This window comes from Oxyura jamaicensis, chromosome 5 (assembly GCF_011077185.1).
Source record: "Oxyura jamaicensis isolate SHBP4307 breed ruddy duck chromosome 5, BPBGC_Ojam_1.0, whole genome shotgun sequence".
In the NCBI taxonomy this organism is placed as follows: domain Eukaryota; kingdom Metazoa; phylum Chordata; class Aves; order Anseriformes; family Anatidae; genus Oxyura; species Oxyura jamaicensis.
The window spans coordinates 28,820,768-28,839,753 of NC_048897.1; the positions used below are offsets into that span (position 1 = coordinate 28,820,768).

At 60.8% G+C, this 18,986-nt stretch overlaps 1 long non-coding RNA gene across 1 annotated transcript; it reads left to right on the plus strand.

The window, feature by feature from the left end:
• The first annotated feature begins 16,012 nt into the window (after positions 1 to 16,012).
• On the plus strand, positions 16,013 to 18,481 carry LOC118167382. The gene is made up of 4 exons (XR_004751108.1): positions 16,013 to 16,065; positions 16,938 to 17,298; positions 17,405 to 17,503; positions 18,127 to 18,481. It is a non-coding gene; the product is annotated as an uncharacterized LOC118167382 (long non-coding RNA).
• Positions 18,482 to 18,986: the final 505 nt, after the last annotated feature.

Below are 18,986 nucleotides of genomic sequence, written 5' to 3' on the forward strand. Positions count from 1 at the left end.
CGGGCGCGGCGCGGGGCTGCGCACACGCGCGCACCCACGCGCGCACACGCCCCGCACGACGCCCCAGCCCCGCAGCTTTCCCGAGCGGCCCCGTTCCGGACGGTTCCAGGCCCGGTTTTCCCGGTGCCGGGGCGCGGCGGCCGCCGGCGGGGCACTGCGGGCAGGGCGGCAGCGGCGGGCGGAGGAAAACCCGGGGCGGAACCGTGGAGGTGCGGAACGGGTGCGAGCCGTGAGCTGGCTGCCTACCCCCCCACCCCCCCCGCCCCCATCACGCCGAGGCAATTTCTGCCCGGCTTTTATTGCCTCGTTACCATTTGCTAAAGAGATGCAGGAGAAGAGCAAACAAACGGGAGCGCGGCTCTGCGGAGCGCTGGGGGTGTGCAAACACCGGCACCTCCGCCTCCATCCCCCGGGGGGCTGCGGGGCACGGGGAGCCCCCGCCGTGGGAGCGGTGGGATGCTCACCTGGACGGCCAGGGTGTCCTGGAGCCCCCAGGGGCAGAGCCCCAGCTGGCCTCGTGGGACGGAGGGGCTCAGGTGGGTGCTCCCCGGAGCCGTCCGGGGCTGGGCAGAGCCAGAACCTCCTGCCACGGTGCTTCAGAACCTCTTGGTTCTAAAAGAGGCTGCGGAGGAGACCCTGCCCCAGCAGGGCTGTGCTTGGGGACGGGACTGAGCAGGAGGCAGGCGGAGGTGTGCAAGGACCGCAAGGCACCAGGTCTCACGCGCCCAGCTCACACCATGGGCTCCCTGCAGCCCGCTCTGGCCCGACGGCCTGGCACGGAGTGGGTGCCCATGAGCACCCCCTGGCCGGGGGCCGCCTGCCAGGCAGGCTTGGATGCACGCAGCCCAGCCGGGGGATGGCTGGGTGTGAGCCTTGGGGCCGCGGGGCAGGCTGCAGAGTGGGCAGCAATCGGCACGACCCTCTGCCCCCTCTGCTCAGGGGCTGCCAAAGCCTCGTCACGGGGAAGTGCAGAGCTTTATTTTGATTTTTTCTTATCTCCCCCCCCCCGTGGGAACCTTCTCATTAAGCCCTTGGCACAAACCCCTGCTTTCACTCCGCTTTTCTCCGCTCGCTTCCCACGCACTCTTCAGCGAGCGCTGAAATCCCCGTCCCCGCACGCAGACGTCCCGGCAGCGCCGTAACCTCCCGCACCCACGCAGCCGCACGCCGCCGCCGCGCGCCGTCACTTCCACCGGGGCCGGGTGGGTGTGCGGCGCTGCTGACTCACGGCGGGGCCGGGCCCGGCACCTCGCGGCACCGGCTGGGTGCTGAGCAGCGCCGGGGAGCTTTTCCCTTTCCCGTCCAGCCACGAGGGAGCGAGAAGGTTGGCCAAAGGCTTGGCTCAACCAAGGTGGTGCAGGTGGACCCTGATTCGTAACCAGGGGCCCTGTCGTGTTCCGCCTCATTGCGTTGGGGATATGAGTCCCAGCCCCATCCTCTCCAGCCCTTCTCCTGGTGAATGACCTACACGCCCTGGCTACCTCAAACCCCTGGGCATCCCGAACCCTGGGCATCTCAACCCCTGGCCTACCTGAGCCTTGCCACCCCAAACCCCGTGGTCTCCAAGTGCAGCCCAGCGTGTCCCCCCTGCCCTGTGGCCGTGCTCTCCTGGGCCCGTGGGGCAGGGAGATGCCCCTGTGGCTCTGCCGTGGTGCTGGCCGTGCCCCTGTGGGCACTGCGGGGACCGCTGCGTCCCCCGGGCTGGCACACTTCTGTCTGCTTGTCACGGCTCAGCTCTGGGAGCGGAGCAGCTCCAGCTCCTGATGCTGGCCCCTCTCCAGCCTCCTGGTCCTGCACCAGTGTTGTCATCCCCGGGCCGCCTCTCCCACCCAGCCACGGCTCTGCCAATCCAACCCAAATTTCTGCGGGAGGTGCCAGCACAGGGCTCCCCAGCAAAGGCGGCTTTTGCTGCCAAATTGCAGTTTCCAGTCCCCAGCCGCTGCCAAATTGCAGTTTCCAGTCCCCAGCCGCTTCGTCTCTTGCGCTGTTTGGAAAAGGGTCATTATACGCCTTTCTTCTCGCCTCCTCTTTTATTTTGTCGATGGGGAGAAGATGGGTACTTCTTATTCTCCCTTTGCACTGAAAGGGGAGAACCTTTTCTTTTCTTTTCCCTCGTTTCAGCCTTTTATACAAATTAATCTTTGGGCGGAGGCCAAGCCTGGGGAAATTTCATGTAAAATGATGAAATTTTCAGAGCCTAATGGGGGTAATTACAGGGGGTTAGAAAGCAAACTATTTTGCAACTTTAACAAGAGCAGGCTGCGACCTGGCACTTGTTACAGCTAATAAAAATGTTAATGAAGCGGCAGCAACGAGGCGGCTCTCCTGTTCCTCCCATCTCCTTCTTTCTCCTTCAGGCATCTCGAATCTCTGCCGTTGCCCCCAGGGGTGACAAGGAAGGGGGACCCCAGGGCAGGGGACCTGAGCACCATGCCCCTGCCCCAGGAGGTGGCCGAGAGGGGACAGGGTCCCTGCCCGTCCTTATCCGCCAGCCAGGTGGAAGCGGAGCCGGGCGGCACGGCGCGGTGTTTGCCTTCCTGTGCAAACAGTGCAGGACAGAACCAGGCGGGCAGCTGAGCGGGCTCAGCGCTGCCGAGCTGCCCCTGTGGCTCTGCCTGCACCCCGGGGACCTGCGCGGCCCCAGAGGCGTGGGGAGATGAGCAGCAGCCACGAGCTTTGGGGCAGATGAGCGCTGCCTCTCCTGGGGAGGCTGGCATGTGAATAATTGGGCTGGCAGTGGCCGAAGGCCCTGGCGTGTATTTTAATTACTGGGAGAGCATCCGTCATGGGCTGCTCCTGCAGCGCAGATGCTGGGCGCCGCGTTTGCTCTGGGCTCGGAGGAGGTTTCCGTCGTGGCTGGCGCTGTTTGCTGTGGGCATAGCCTGCCTGTTTGCTTTGCCTGACTGGCGCGGAGAGGCCAGCCCTTTGGGATGCACGCTGCCGTGCCGTGCCGTGCCACACCAGCCACGCCAGTGCAAAGAGACAGCAAGTCCCTGGGCACAGGTCAGCCCAGGTGGTGGCTCCCCAAGAAGGCACGTTGGGGATTTCGGGGTGGCTGAAGCCCTCTGGGATCTGGGTGGTGATCTTGGGAGACCCCAGCATGGAGAGTGCTGTCTGCAGCAGGAGCCCATGGCACAAAGGCTTTTCCCAATTTGGGTGCAGCTCCAGGGCAGTCGCAGGCACTGGGGGCTGTGGGCAGTGGGGTGCTGCACTGCATCCCTCTGGCCCCGGTGCGGTGCAAGCTCCGGTTGGAGGAGTTCCTTGCTTCTCCTCTCCCAGGCAGCAAATGTTGTTAAAAGGACAAAAGAAACACAACCAGAACCATGAATTATAATCAATGTGAAATGCTGCAGACAGTGGCGTGGCTGGAGAGATGCAAGCCGGGGCAGCCACGGCGCCGTTCCCACAGCCTGGGGCTGGCTGAGCTGGGGGGCACCAGGACAGCCCCGCACAGCCCCCATCTCCTCTCCTCCACCTGGACGGGCCTGGGCACCTCTTCCCTGCTGAGCCTTGAGCAGATAAGTGCTGCCATGAAGCCGATGGAGCCTCACTGTCACCCAGCCACTCTGCAGCCCCATGTGTGCCCCCTGCCCTGGGCTGTACCCCATTTTCATGCCCCTTTGGCTCAAAGCATGTAAACATGATGCAAGGGAGGATGAGAAGAGAGAGCAGCAGTTGTGCGCAGGACCACCCAAATCCCTGCCTGCTCCTGGCCTCACCCCAAGCATCCTCGGTGCTGCCGCAAGCCCCTGCTTGGGGATGGTGCTCGGTGCCGCGGGGGTGATGCTCGGCACTGTGATGCTCAGCTGGGCAGCACTGGCGCGGGACCTGGCACGGCGGGGTGGCTGCCGAGCAGCAGGGCCAGGGGGAGAGGCGGCAGGTGGGGGCTGAAGGTCGCGCCGCAGACTTTGCCCGCGCTGGCAGCAGCTGCTCGGCAGGTGGCACGGCGCTGAGACTCCGCTGCCCCCGCAGCAGCAGCCACAGGGCGAAAGGGACCCTGCAGTGATGCCCCGGGAGTCCTCGCAGTGCATTTTGGCGGTGCTGCCCCCCGAATCCCACGTGCGGTCTTTCCAGCAGCACCAAGCCAAAAGCTGGTTGGTGCCGGCACCCTTCCCTCCCCTGCTGCCGGCTGCAGCCGGAGCTCTCCCCCTCCTTCCGCCGGCGCTGACAGCTGCGCTGTGCCCTACTCCCAGGCGGTGCCTACCCTTGTTTGAGTTGCCATTAAATAAAGGGATGGGTAATTGCTCCAGCTCCCGGCCTGACACGAAGGACGTGGTTGCGTCTCAGCCCCACGCCAGGGGCAGGGGGTACAGGGCAGGGCAGCGAGGCAGCGGCCACGCAGCAGGCAGCAGTCTCTGGAGCACAGCTTTCGTGGTTTGGGAGTCAGGTTGCAATCAATTAGAAAATGCTCACTCCAGCCCCGCTGCCCTGACTCAGCAGGTCCCGCCGCCCCGCCGGACGGCAGAGCTGGGCACCGCGGTCGTGCCCAGGTGCCGGCGGCTCCCTGAGCCCCTGGATGGGGCACTGTGCCTCCGGGATGTGAGCGGGAGGGCTGGCGCCAGGGTGCTTGAGGGTGACGTGCGCTCCCACCTCCAGAAGGTGGCCTATGGAGGTGTCCCCAGCTGCTGCAGAGGGATGAGCGCTGCTGGGCCGGGGACATCCTGAGAGCAGCTCGAAGCAGCATCTGTCCCTGCTCTCCCCTTTAGCACCCACCCAAAGCCTGTTGAACCCTGTCCTCCCCCTGCTGCTTCCCGAGCCCTTCAGGGCTGCCCCCGGGACATGTATTTTTCATGAGCGCTGGAAGGCGTTGGCGGTCGATGGCTGGGAAGAGCAGCGCTGCAAGAAGATGCTGCCCTTGGGCAGGCGCAGCCGCTGCCCTTCCTGCCCGGCCAAAGTGCTCCTGGACGCCGAGCCGGGCCCCAGGCTCTCTCTGCGCACCGATGAAAAGCTCTCCACGTCCTGGCGCTCACGTAATTTGTGGTACGCGGCGCCGTAATGAGCAGTGACCTCTATTAGGCATGCTATTAGCCCCATCAGGAGTTCCTGCAGTACATCGTCGGGTTCGCTGGTGGGTAGGAAGGCAGCCAGGTTCTGCCGAGTAGCCGTGCAATTGGGGAGGGGGTGAGGGCCGGCGGGCAGGGGGGGCGGGGGGGGGGGGGGGGCTACACTCGCTGGTTCCACTGCTGCTGGTGGACACACCGTGAGGGTGGGCACGGGACCGGCCGCTCCATCCCGCACAGGCCGCAGATTTGGTTTACTTCACCACCAGTGAAGATTGGGCCGGTGCGGCAGGAAAAGGCCCAGCACCTGCCCGGGAGGGAGGCAGAAGTCCTGGCCCCGAGCTGGGGGGGAGCGGGGACAAGGAGGCACCGGGGCACGGGGAGAGAAGGTGGGGAATGAGCTGGCCATCCCACCCCAGCGAGGTTCAGCTGCCCGCGGGGAGTGCACTCAGTAATGTGAGTGCTTAGGAGAAAGGTTTCTAATAGCCAGCGAGCAACACGGGTTTATTAAGAACAGGTTGTGCCAAACCCCTCTAATAGCCTCCTTAAACGTAATCACTGATGAAGGAGATAAGGGAGCAGAGGGCAGAGCGGCTCTGCGCCTTTCAGCGATGCCACGGCGCACGCATTAAGAAATTGGACCCTGCCCAAGTGGATGAAGATGCCGCTGTTCATCCTGGCTGCCAGCAGCCCCCACCGGCAGCCCCCTGCCCACGTGGGGCTGGGGGGACACTGGCTGCCAGGGGGATTTGGCAGTGGCACCCAGAGCAGAGTCCCTCGGTCCCGCAGCCCTGGCTGGGGATGTCCTGTCTGCAACAGACCTGCAAGACCCAGATGGGGCCATGCCACTGTGCCCCCAAGGCATCCCCCTCCCTGCCACCTCCCTGGGCCACAGGTGTCCATCCTTGGCCATTCCCCAAGCCAGCACGGGGACAGAGGCTTCACCCCATCCCCTCCGCAATGGGGACAGCCTCAGCGGGCACCCGACTTCCCCCTGAACATCACAAATGGAGCTTCCAGCACCGCATTTCGCAGGGTGGGAGGATTTGCATTCGTCTGGGGATGGGGACGCTGGAGAAGGCTGCCTGGGCAGTGGTTCCTCTCCACACCAGCCGCCGCCAGACACGGGACCCATCGGAGAGCTCCCAGCAGCTCCCGCAGATGCCAGCAGCCGCGCCGCCGCTTGCCAGCGGGCTCTGGGGCTGCTCGTGTACCATCGGCACCCGCTGCTGCCTGACACCGTCCCCCTCCCGTCCCCACGCTTGCAGCCTGAATTCCCAAAGGCGCTTTAAAAACAGCGTCTGGCTGTCGAGCAGCTGCCAGCTTCGCCTGGATGTGTGAGCCTCGAGCATCTTTTTGAGATCGGGCCATTTCCTCGCCCAAGCATGAGTTTGCAGTGCCTGCCACTCCCCCCCGTGTCCCCCCGAGCACCGGGGAGGGAACGGGGGGCCCCAGGCATTCCCCAGCCCCCAGACATCCCTGGGGGGAGCAGCAGCGTGGGGCTGGGGCGCAGGCAGCAGGATTGTGCAGTTTGGGGCTGCGTCATACAGCAGAGGCAGGAGCTGGCGGACGGATTGAAGCAGCGCGAGGATTTGCTGTTCTGATTTCTCTCTCCTCCGCTCCACCGATGGGCTCACGACGCCATCCCAAGGAGGCACTTCAGGCACTGATGTGCATGTGCTGGGGCAGTGCCAGTGCTTAATTGGGCTCTGGTATGTCTTGCCTTCGTTAGAGGCAGCCTGATCGCAAAGGGAGAGGATCGCAAAGGCAGAGCAACCCCTTCAGCCCAGGGACGGAGGGGGCTCTGTCCCCTTGGGACTTTGGAGCCAGTCTTCTCTACCTGCCCTGATGAGAAGAAAGCCCCCGGGCAGGCAGGGGATGGGGTGGGCTATAGGAAAGGATATAGGGTGGGCTAGGCAGTGGGAAAGGGGGCAGGACTGGGATGGCATGGCTGAAGTGTGTTTCTAAACAGTGTGTTTCTGGTCCTGTTTGCAATATTTTGGGGTTCCAAGCATGGGTGAGCCCATGATCCCTCCCGGCCAACAGAAACACACCCCAGCCTACTGGGTGGTACAGAGGGAGCAGAGGGGGCTGGCTCAGCCCTCCTGGTCTGTGGGGAGCCCCAGCAGCCAGGGGGTGCTGGCAGGGTCCCCATGCATGGCTCCAGCCCAGCAGCTCCAAAGCCAGGAACTGGCAAAGTGCTGCTGCCGGGGGAGCACAGCAAAAGGCTCCTCTCCCCCTTCCCTCCACCCTCACCTTCTCTGCACATCCTGGGGCTGCCACAGGCCCCATCCCACCCTGGGGAGCTTCTCCCTGTGTGACTCAGCCGCAGCTGCCTCCCCCGACGGAGTCCCCCTCCGCGGCTGAGTGTCACCCGCTGACGCAAATCCTCCCACCCCCAGCGCCGGCACAGGATTTGGGTGGGATTTACGGAGGGTGGCGGGAGGAATCGGACGCCCCCAGCCCCAGCGGCGAGCATGGTGCAGGGCTGCTGGGCGCAACTGGTCCCGACAGCAGGGGAGAAGTCTCAAGCCCCAGTGCCTGCAGGAGCCTTGCCAAGCAGCACAGCGTCCGGATCCAGCACCGTGTGCATCCCTGCCCAGATGTGTGTGCGGATGTGGGTGCATCTCCCTCGTACCCACCCTCCTGACGGCGATGCCCCACATCCCACTGTCCTGCCACCTCGGGAATCAAACCCATGGCAGCAGCCCCCCAGGTCCTCTGGGGACCCCCGGAGGGCTCTGGGAAAGCTCAGGTCTGGATCTGGCCCTTCCTTTTGGCTTCCCATGGGACAGCCAAGTGGGATGTGGGGTCTGGGGGGTGAGAGTGGGAATGGGGCTGGAGTGCTGCTGGGTGCTGTGGCCTTGCCAGCACCCCTGGGAGGCCAGAACCAGGGACCAGTGTGAAGGGCTGAGGTGAACTGGGAGCACTGGGATGCACCGGGAGCATGAGGAACCCTGAGAGCAGCAGGAGGCGCTGAGACCACCAGGAGCATTTGGAGCTCTGGGAGCACTGGGATGCTCTAAGGAGCAGCAGACCGCACTGGGAGCACCTGGATGCACTGGGAGCACTGGGAGCAGCAGGACGCCCTGGGAGCACTGGGATCCCCAGCAGCGCCGGGAGCCGCGGGATGCGCCTGGGGCACCGGGCGCGGTCTGAAGGCTCCTCCTGGCGGCTCCCGCAGAGAACAACCGGGCACCGGCGGCGGGACGCCCAGCGGGGATGCCGAGTGGGCTCTGCCGGACCCTCCGTGTCCCCGGCCCGGCAGGACCCTGCTCCTCCGCGGGAGGCTGGAACCGGGGGGCGGCGGCACCCGGGGAGCCGCAGAGATGCTGCCACAGCGCCTGCCCCCCGGGGTCCCTTCGCTGGGGAGCAGGAGCAGCGTGGGCACAGCTGGCAGCAAGGGGGGAGAGGAGGGGATGGGGCCATTTCGGGGGCTGGGACCCCGAAAGATGCCCGATAGATGCAGGCTCTCTGGGAGGGGAGCTCCCAGGCCGGCAGAGGTGCCCCTGCCACGCCGCTGGTTGGAGATAGGCAAGGGAAAATCGATACCTGGCTGCACGGAAAGGTAGCGGCACGCCGCTTTTTATAGCAACCTGTCCCATTTGCATCCTTCCTCAGCCCTGACCCAGAGAGACCGACCTCTGGTTAAATTAGCTGCCTCGTCCCGGGGGAAGCAGGCTTTAAAAAGCAGCAGCCAAAAACGAGGAGGTGAGGCTGGCCGTGCTGGAATATTCCACCGCTGCCTGCGCCATCCTGGCCCACGTTCCTGGCACGGAGACCCCCCCTTCCCTGGGATTGTCTCCGGGAGGGGGGCAGCAGCGGGGGCACAGCAGGGAGCACGGAGCTGTGGGGAGCAGGAGCAGCCCTGTGGGGAGCGGGGATCCCCGCAGGGATGGAGGGGGCTGGCCCTTTCCCCCCCTCGGATTACAGAGGCGCTGAGGCGGGGGAGCAGAGCACGGCGGCATATCTAGGTCAGCAGTGTGAGTGGCTAAATGAGCTCCCTCATTAGCTGCTGCTGCCTCCGTGCTGCACCTACGTGGGGCCAAGGCGTGGAAATCAGCCTCTGCCTGGATGAGGAGGGGGCTTGGGACCCCCCGAGGGGGAGAGAAAGACAGGCAGGCCTGTTATTGCAAGGAGAATGGGGCAAAAACATGGGGGTAATGCCAGGGGGAGGCACGGCATGGTGCAGGAGGGGCTGACGGTGGGACCCCAGGTGTGCTGCATCAGCCTGATGGCTGGAGAGGAGGGGTGCTGGCGTGGGGCTGCCCTGATAAGAGCAGGACCGGGGCAGCTGCAGCTTTTTTTTTGTTGTTGTTCAGAGCTGGGCAGCCTCTGGCTCCTTGCTGGGGCTGCAGGGCCAGGTGCATGCTGAACCCCAGCTTGTGGCCCTGGGCTGGCCCGAGCCCCACTGCAGTGTCACTGCGGTGCACAGGCTGCATCCCTCCCATCAGAAAGATGCCACCCTGCTCAGGCACATGCTGCCTGCATCCCCTCGGAGCTGGCCCAGCACCATGCAGGAACAGTCCCAGCTCCCTGCAGTGTCACTCTGTCCCTGTGCTGGTGGCACGGGCTGCTGCTGGCCCGGCTCTGGGAAACTTTGGAGCTGGCAGCGGCCGTGCCGTGCTCCACGGTTCGTGAGCAGCTGCGGTAGCAGGATGCTGGGGTGAGCCGCCGGCAGCAGCAGGCTGCAACTGTGTGGCCATGGGTGTGTAATTGGTGTCACCGTGAGCAGCTGAGCCCAGTGCTTTTAGGATGTGAGTAATTACACCAGCCTAATTTTGAAAATCAGGCTCTTAACCTCTTGCCAGGCTCATTTGCAGGACAGCCATCTCGCAGTTGGAGGTGCTGTGCCAAATTCCGGGCAGCTGGCAGCTTTCGTGCCACGCTGCCCGCTTGTCCCCAGCCCTGAGGCCACCAGAAATGGACAGAGCACATCTGTCCCAGCTGCGGGGTCCCCTTGCTGTGGCAGTGCCACGTGCAGGAGGGGAGCTGCCCCTAGCTGGTGCCCGAGGGCTGAGCCTCCAAAGAGAGGCTGGAGGGCACTGGCACCCCAGTGAATGCAGGAAGAGCTCTGGGTGCATGGGCAAAGGGAAGCAAAAGGAGTGGGACAGCTTCCTTCCCTCCCTATCCTCTGTGTTTATTTTGAGTGTGTATTTTCTGTACCTTGGAAGTGGGGTGAAGAGAGAGGACTCAGAGAAACTACTTGAGCTTTTCTGGGCTTGAGCTCCAGATGTGTTTGAACACCTAGCCTGGTAGGTGGGCTCTGCCAGGCTCTTCTGAAATACTCCCTTGCTTTCAGGGCAGTTTTCTGCCAGTGAGAGGTGTTATGTCTCCTGGAGGGTGGGTGGTTTTGATGGCCAGGCATTGCTGTGGTCTTCATCGGCCGTGTCCCACGAGCTAGCAGGCTGCTTTTGTCCCTGGGAACTTTGCATCCTGCGTGGAAGTGGGCGGGTGGAGGCGTGCAAGGAGAGCACATCTCATCCCCCTGCCCCAGGCTGAGCTCACCATGTGGGACGTGACCAGCAGGAGTGAGGTGACCCTCCACGGGTCCCCAGCCAGCAGGGAACACGGGCTGCCCAGGCTGGAGGAGAGCTGTGACCCCTCCGCAGGCTCTGCCAACAGCACGGGGCTAGGCACTGGCTGCTGCATGCCTGAGCTTCAATTCGGGCTGCTGTCACCCAGGCACAACAGGGGCTGGCAAGGAGGGGGCTGTGTCATTTGCAGACACCCCTCCCACCCCTCGGTGCCCTGTTGCACAGGGACAAGACGTGCCAGTGGCCTCTTCTCCCCAGCAGGACCACAGGGAGGGGACAAGCTGGAGAGCAGCCAGCCCGGGGACAGCCCGTGGCATGCGAGCGACATCGATATAATATATTTTCCTGGCTTGCCTAAGCGTCTGTTTGTTTGTGTGGGTTTATCTCAACAGCAGCCGTGGCAGTTTGGCACGCAATATGGTAGCTGCTGACATGTGCAGCTCCTCTGAGTGTAGCTCTGAGATGTAGCTGCCCACACAGGCAGCGGGACGGGACGGGCGAGTGGCTCCGGGCTGGTGCTCGTGCCCATCCTCACCTCCCTCCTCCCTGCTAACCCACGGTGGCCTGCAACAGCCTTGCCTGGAGAACCTTCCAGGTGGTTCCTGGTCCAACTGGTGCCCGTGGCAGTGGTTTGGGTAGCAGTGCCATGCTCGCTGCCCCAGAACCCGTCTGTGTTTTGCAGCTCCCTCTGTTTCATGCTGCCCCGTGGGTGGTGGGGATGGGAGGCAGCTTGATTCGGGCTCCCCGGCCCTTGGTGCTCTGCCTGCTGGACCCCTGCACCCCAGTGCAGAGCTGCTGCTCAGCGCCGTGGCGGTGCGTGTCAGGCTGAGCTCTGCTGCCTTTGCTGCCAAAGCTTTTTTTTTTTTTTTTTTTCCTTCTCAGCTCTTCCCTTCAGAGACTTGTTTATGGCCGTCAGGATCTGACAGGCTCTTGGCACCTCTCCCACCCCCAGCAGATGACATGGCAGCAGAGCCTCCCGCCCTCGCCCGCTTCTCCTTGCCCTGCCGCTGTGGTTTGGGACCTGTTGGGACGGCTGCCTCTGCAGGGAAATCGAGCTGGAGATTTCTAGAGCCAGAAAAGACCTGGCACCGGGCTGACAGCAGCAGAAGCCAAAAGGCTCAGATGGTTTTAAATGTCAGGGAGAGGTGTGAATGCATCTCAGAGACAGCATGTCCAGGAGCGATGGCATTTTGCAGACAGCCTGAACTCCAGAGCCAGCATCCCCCCTCTCAGAGCCGTGACTTTGCCCTGTCCTGTGGCAGGGCAGCGCTGTGCCCGCGGCATGGGGGGGTGTGGGTGTCCCTGGCCCCCGGTGCTGAGGAGGGCAATGGGGCGCTGCCGGGGGCAGAGCTCTCCATGGGCTGATGTGCAAGCGCCTGGCGTCTCCTGCTGCTTGTCTGACCTTTCTCGTTACACAGTGATCTGCCCTGACACTTGGAGGCGGAGCAGGAGGAGGCGGTGGTCATCTTCTTGCTTTTGTCACTGCATGTTTGCCTGCTTTCCTCTGCCACCCCCCAAAAAGAGTTTGAAGTCTCCAGGAGTCAGCAAGTTCTCCGTGCCAGCCATCTGTCCCATTTCCCCTAGCAACCATTTGTCCTTTTCTTCTTCATTAGGTAGCTAAAGCGGATCCCGACTGTCAGACCCTCTCTCGGCTCCCTTTTCTCCTGCGTTGGGCTCTCTGGATCACTGCTCCTGTTTGTCACTGTCACACAGGCTCCTCACCTAGAGGCATGATGCCATCCCACGCAGGGACGTGTCCCGCTCGTGTTGTGACAGCTCTGCGTTTGCTCACGTTCTGGGCGGGCGCTGGTGTCTCCGCCTGCGTGCTGGCTATTTCTTTGCAGCCTGATCTTTTCCAGCTCCCTCGTCCTGATCCACACGCTGTATCCTCAGCCTGCATCATGTTTCTAGGTCTGCGCAGGGACGGGGGGCTGGCACTGCTCGTGTCCCTGCAGCACGTCTGGGCCCTGGCCTGACTGCTGCTGCCGCAGGGCAAAGATGAGACACTAATTTCTAGGGAAGTGGCTTTGGAGAGGTAGAACCAGAGCTGTGCCATGCGTTAATCTGATAGCTGCTGTTTTAGCAGATGATGTGGGTGTTGAATTGGCAGTTTCCAGGACAGAAGAGCTCAAATCACAGCAGCCAAGGCGCATGTACACAGCTGGGGCTCCCCAGCTCCTCTGCCCTGTTTCGGGTGCAGCTGAGCAATCGGGGTGTCTGGCGCTGCCTGCTCAGGCTCCCCATCCTCGTGCTGCCTCTGCTTCGCAGCATGAGCAAGTGGGTGAACCTGGCACCCCACAGATGCTGCACGTTTGCTTAACAGCCCTGCTGCCTCACCCTGGCTGCTCACTGCTTGCTGTCTTTCTGCTGCTTCCCCGCGCTGTGGTTCGGTGCCCAAAGAAGGAACAGCTGGGGATCTGCTGTTCCTCCCATCAGAAATGGGTTCTGGGCAGTGAGGGCAGCTCCTGGAGGCCACCTGGATGCAGTGCTTTGGTCGGGCCACCTTGCCCCTCTGGGGCTGAGGGTAAGGCTGTTGGTGTACCACCGAACCCAAAATTCCTCCTGGAGGGGAGACCCCGGAGGCAGGCTGCCCTCCTCAAAGCCAAGGCCATCTGGACACTCATGGCACAGGGGTGACACCTCTGCTGCTGCTGGAAGCGCTGAGCAGCCTGTGTTTGAGGGAGTCTCATGTGCTGCTGTGCTGCGTGTACAAATGGGAGCTGCTGCCTGCAAGGGAAAATTGGAAATTTTCCATGGGGGAATTATTCTGGGGTATTTCTAGGTGAGATTCTCACTGGGGAACACTCTCCCGGCGAGAGCAGAGATTTCCCCTCCATCAGGTCAGAGCTGGGCTGAAGCCAAGTGTGTTAGAAAGGTCTCTGAGGTTCTGGAGAACTGAGGGATGGCCCCGCAGCCTGGTGTGAGGAGTGGGAAAGGAGCCAGGAGCAGAGCCAGAGAGGAATCCCTGATGTGAAAGCTCTCTGTTCAGTACAACTGCCTAAGTCCTGCTAATGATCACCTCCAGAAACCAGCACGGATTCCCAAGCTAGCAGAGACAGGAGAGCATTTGGCCTAATGAAATTATCCGAGTGCCCTGGCTCCAGCTGCTGTTTTTTTAATTGCATCTGACTGATGTCCAGGCGAGGCAACCGGGGAGCAGCGGCATCCTCTGGGCAGCACCTGCATCCTCTGGGCAGTGCCCACATCCGACAGCAGTGCTCGCAGCCCCCTTTGCTTCCTGGGAGGCTGCAGGAGCTGCGTGGTGAGGATGTGGCAGGCTCGGTGCTCTCTGTCACTGACAGGCACAACACAGCTGAACCGCAAACTTTTCTTTCCTGCTGCAGCGATGATTGCCACTGCAGGAGCATTGCAAGCCACCAGCAGTAGGGAAGGTGCTCGTTCTTGGTCAGCCCATGGGGTGAGCTCCCGTGGTTTGGCACCTTGGCTGCTGCTCCTCTGCAGGGAAGCTGTGCTCATGCCACCTGACTGAGTCCCGCAGGGCCCTGGGAAAAGGCCAACTCTCCTGCTTGTGGGGGTGAATGCATCCCACGCCCCTAAAGCTCCTGTTAAAAATCCTGATTCATTTCTGGGCTGAAGCTCTCCTTCCCAGTGAGGTTTTAGCAAGGAGGATGGAGCCAAGGGCATTTGAGAGGTGGGCGGTGGGGAGGAATTAGAGCACGCAGGAATTCAGGGGGGTCGAGCTGACGAGAGTGGCATTTGTTGCACTGAATTAGGCAGCGCCGCGCTGAAGCCAGGCCCTCTGCTGGGCTGCCAGCACTGCAAGCACAGCACCTCGAGTCAGGCCCCCAGGATGAGGAGCTCATGGGCTTGCATTTTGTCCCCTCTCAGCCTCTAGGATTCATTTCTGCTTCCTTTTCCTGCAGATCCACAAGGCTTTACAGGGAGAAATAAAACTCAAGAGAGAAAAAAAAAAAAAAAAAAAAAAAAAAAAAAAAGGTTGTTGAGATTGAGGGGTTCCTCCAGGAGGGAGGCGGCTGGCCAACATATCACCAGCCCCCAGCACTGCTCTGACCACCCACCAGCTCCTCTCTGATGGAGAGGCCACCTGCAACTGATGGCCAGGAGAAGGCCCTGAGCATTGCTGACCAGCCTCAGCAGCAGGGAGAGCTCCAGCGAAACGTTATTTAATGTTCCTCTTCAGTGGAGATGGCTATTTACCAGTGAGAAATTTCTGGGCTGAGGAGTCACAGCTTGGGTAATGCTGGATAATGTCCTTGGGAGGGGGAAGCGCTGCCGGGATTTATAGCAAGTCTTTGAGGCTTGGCTTCCATAGTTAGATCTGGCACAGATTTAGAAAAGCAGCTGGAGGATGAGTTTGTGCTTGGAATCATTAGCAGCGAGGGTTGTGCTGAATTACCAAGCGCAACCCTGGGGAGGGGGGAAACGGTTTCTAGGCTTTTTGTCGAGGCCGGTACAATAACTGCGTGTGCACGTGTGTATTTACCCTGCCGACAGTGAGCCCAAAGCACTGAAGGCGTGTGGTGCCCTGGCTCCCTGTGTGGAGGGCGTCTTGCAGGAAGGATGGATCCTGCGAAGCAGAGCCTGGGGAGCAGTGACCAGGGGAGGAGCTGCTGGGTTAGCCGGGAGCGTGCTGGCAGCGCACTGCCCGGCTTGTCCTGCTGGGACCTGGCTGCAGCCCCGCTCCTCGGTGATGCTCTGCCTCTTCAGGTGCCTGGCAGATGCTGCTGGGAGTGAAGAGGTCCTGGTCTGCCCTGCCCGATGTTGGGATTCAGCTCCAGAGCAGCCTGCAAACCCTGGCGTGTCCCTCTAGGAGCCTGGCTTTGTGCTCCCAACATCTGCAGAACGTTTGTCCCCAGGTTAGAGTGGCTGAGTCTGGGAAGCTCTGATCTCCGAAGTGAGCCCCAGCTTGCAGGAAGGAACTTGTTTCAGGGACTCGAGCACGCAGCATGGGACAGGAACAGATCTAGATGCTGGGCTGCTCCAGGCTGGAGCAACCCTAACCTTCTGAAAAGCATGAATGGGGACAAGACAGAGCTTGCATTGAATGAGTTTGTGGTTTTGTCCCCATCAGGACCCAAACATCCCTCCTGGGGTGTGGTGGCTGTGTGTGTTGGGACTGGGGCTGTTCCTGTGACCATCGAGGCAGAGCAGGTTTCCAGAGAGCTCTGGCCATGGGTAGTGGTAGACCTGGTGGCCAGTCTGTGGGGAGCTTCTCCTGAACTGGGTAGAATCAGCCTGAAGGCACTGGTTTCGAAACACTTGGGTAGTAGGCGATGGAGCTGATGGCTCGGGCTGATTGCAGGCAGGAGCTGATGCTGGGTGGTGAGGGAGGGCTGGCAGGCTGGCAAGGCACGGCTATGGCAGTGCTGAAGGCGAAGACAGGCACTTGATATGATGGAAATGGGGGCCAGGGAACCCTACTGGCTCATTTTTTTAAAAGTTCTCCAGTTCTGGTCGTATCTGGCATTGGCAACAGTGCGGTGTTTCTCAGGCACTCTCCTGTGGAAACTTGGTTGATCGACATTCCCTGGAGTGAGGGATGGCAGGTGAGGTGGGGGGCATTCCTCCGAGGGGAACACTGGGGCAACCTTATCCCTCATCTGCTGCCGACCGCCTGTCCTTGCAGCCTTCCCTTTGAATTTAGTTGTACAAAAGTGCCCAGCACCGGTGTCCTCCACAAGGGCTGGGTGCTGGCTTCTCTCCGCATGCAGCTCAGGCACCACAGAGCAGCTGGAGATGGCTCGCTTTCCCAGCACGTGTGGTGGAAGAAGCTGCGGGACAGTTGTCTGGTGGTGAGACCCCAAAAACTGACCTCGAAAGTGATCTCAAGGCAGTTTTAACCTGCAGGGAAGTGGAGGTGAGCCTGGCACAAAGCCGGGTGTTGAGGTTTACCCTGGTTTGGGGTCTCACAGGGCTTGAACAGGAGGCAGAAGGTGCCTGGGTGTTTGAAGCCTGGTGTCAAGGAGGCTGCTGTGCTCTCAGAAAATCCCATGTAGAATTTCTGTTTATTTATTTATTTATTTATTATTATTATTATTTTTTTCCTCCCCCTATGATATTACAGTAACTCTTATGGAGGAGTTCAGAGAAACGGGTAGGGCTGTGACCAAGGAGAGGGGTTCATTACCATGGAGTAATGAGCTGTCTGGCTCTGTGAGGCAAGCAGGAGCCTGATTTAAGAGCAGTTCAATTGGATGTGCTGTGCTTGGGGGTGGTGGTAACTAAAACAAACTGAATAATAATAATAATAATAAAACAGCTTCCCATGTCGGCAGCTATTTTTAGAAGCTGGTGGCTCCTGGGTTTGTACACTTCAGAGCCTTGATACTTTTCCAAATTTCCTGTGGAGGATCTTGTTTTGCTTTAAGGTTTAGGATGATGTGATCCTTAACCCCAGCATCCCACTGGCTTTCCACAGGACGCTCAGATCAGCAGAGCTGCTGGTTCTCCGCTGATCACATCCTTCCTGTGCGCTGCTGGTATGCCACAGAGCTTGCCAGAGCCCAGTCAAGGCTGGCTGCAGCGGTCTGGACTCCTTGCTTGTCCTGGATGGCTGACATCGGCGATCCAGGGACGTGGTGACAGACCAGCTCTGTGCCATCTTTTATCCCTGGGTTATTTTTCAGCTGAGCTTGACTGCACGAAGTGGTGTACAGTCCAAGCATGAATAAGGGGCAGCAATTTACTAAACCAGAGTTGCTGCTAAAGGCTTTCTTGAGAAACCAGCAGCGGTGTCGGTGGAGTTGATTTCCTGATGAAGAGGCAATCAAGCAGCCTGTGTAAGTGAGCCCTAATAGGCATGTGTCTGAGCTATCCATGATGATGACCCAGATGATGTATGTTATCTTTGATGTTGTAACTCTGCCCTCCTATATCTCTCCTAAGATGTAGGGCTTGTCACCGATGCATGTACGTTTCTGTGCCATCGCCCTGGGCACTCCAAGCTGAGCTCTTTCATTTTCCCCAGGTTGGGAAGCTTGTAAGGTAACGTTCTTGCTACAGAGGATGTAGGTGAGGATCAGGTTCAGCAGGGCTGAGGCGGTTCTCTGAGGCTTAGCAAACATCTCCTCTCTTATAATGCGCTCCCATTAATATCTTAATCAGGCAGATTTTCTGGCAAGCAGTCATTACCCGCGGTGCTCCTCCACCCACCCTCGCAAGGAGGACAGAGGGCGATGCCAGTGTGGCGCAGGGGCAGAGACGGGGGACTTCTGAGGGGTGTTGAGTCCTTCCTTTAACACTTGAGGGAGTGTTAAGGAAACATCATTACACAAAAAGTCCAAATTTGATTGCAAATTGTGTCACTGCCACAGGAGTTTGATGGAGCTGGCAATAGCCGTGATGTGCTCTGCTGCTGGGGCTGGGCTGTAAATGTGGTCAGATCCTTGCTGAGGGGCAGCTCCAGCCCGGCACGGATGGCTGGGGCTGCTCATGCTGAGCTGGATGAGGCTAATTGCCTGTGATGAGTTGTGTAGGTTAATTGGCAGCATCTGGACTGCACTCCTTACCACTGCTTGAATTGAAAGTCTTGGACAGTGGCTGATTGCTTTTTCATTAATGAAAGTCAGGCACAGCTTTCATCAGGTGCTTGCTTCTGTCTGCTGCAGGTCTCAGAGCTCCCGGGGGCGTCTGCCCGCCGCGTTGGCTCAGCTCTGCTGGGGACGGCTCGTGCCGACAGGAGGCCTTGGAAGCGCCACGAGGCGGGGGGAAACGATTTCTCCACGTACTGAATTTGGCACCAGCTTTTCGTCTAAACCGGAGCCACTTTACACCTGTCTGGCAAGATAAAGGGACTTAAAATGAGCACCAGTGCAATTCTATTGCCTGCGCGGTGTACGAAGATCCCAGCATCAATGAGTACCGGAGCTTCAAAGCTTTTGCTGGAAGTTTTTCCACCACCTGTGGTTCTGTTGGGCTGTTTTATCTTCCAGGTGCGGGCGTTGAGCACTGGCTGGGCCATCTGAAGAGCTCTCCTTGCTCTGCGGGGGAATGGACCCAGACGTGTGCCGCTAACCCCGCTGGATGAGCCTGCCTGTTCTCTGGGACCTGTGCTTGAACCACCGCAGATGGTTTTTGCTACTTTCCTGTTCTTTTGCAGTAAGAGCCTCTAAATCATGTCCTTGGGCATCCCTCTGAGCCACGCAGGGCCTCGTTTCCCTCTCCGTCCCGCTACACCGGGAGGAAGCTTTTGGCTGAGAGGTGCCTGGGGGCACCGCCGGTGGATGGGGCTGCGGGGGGGGACCGGGTGCTCCACAAGGGTCCCGCTCGCCTCGGGCCGCGGCCGGGCCGGGCCCGCCAGGGGGCGCCGCCGCCTCCCCCCGACCTTCCCGCTCCCCCTCCCCTGCCAGCCGTCGCCATGGTGACCGCTGGGTGCGTAGCGGCCCTTACGAAGCTGACGCAGTGGGCGGCCCGGCACGGGCGGGGGCGGCCCCGGCACGGGCGGAGGCGGCGTTGGAGAATCGGGGGG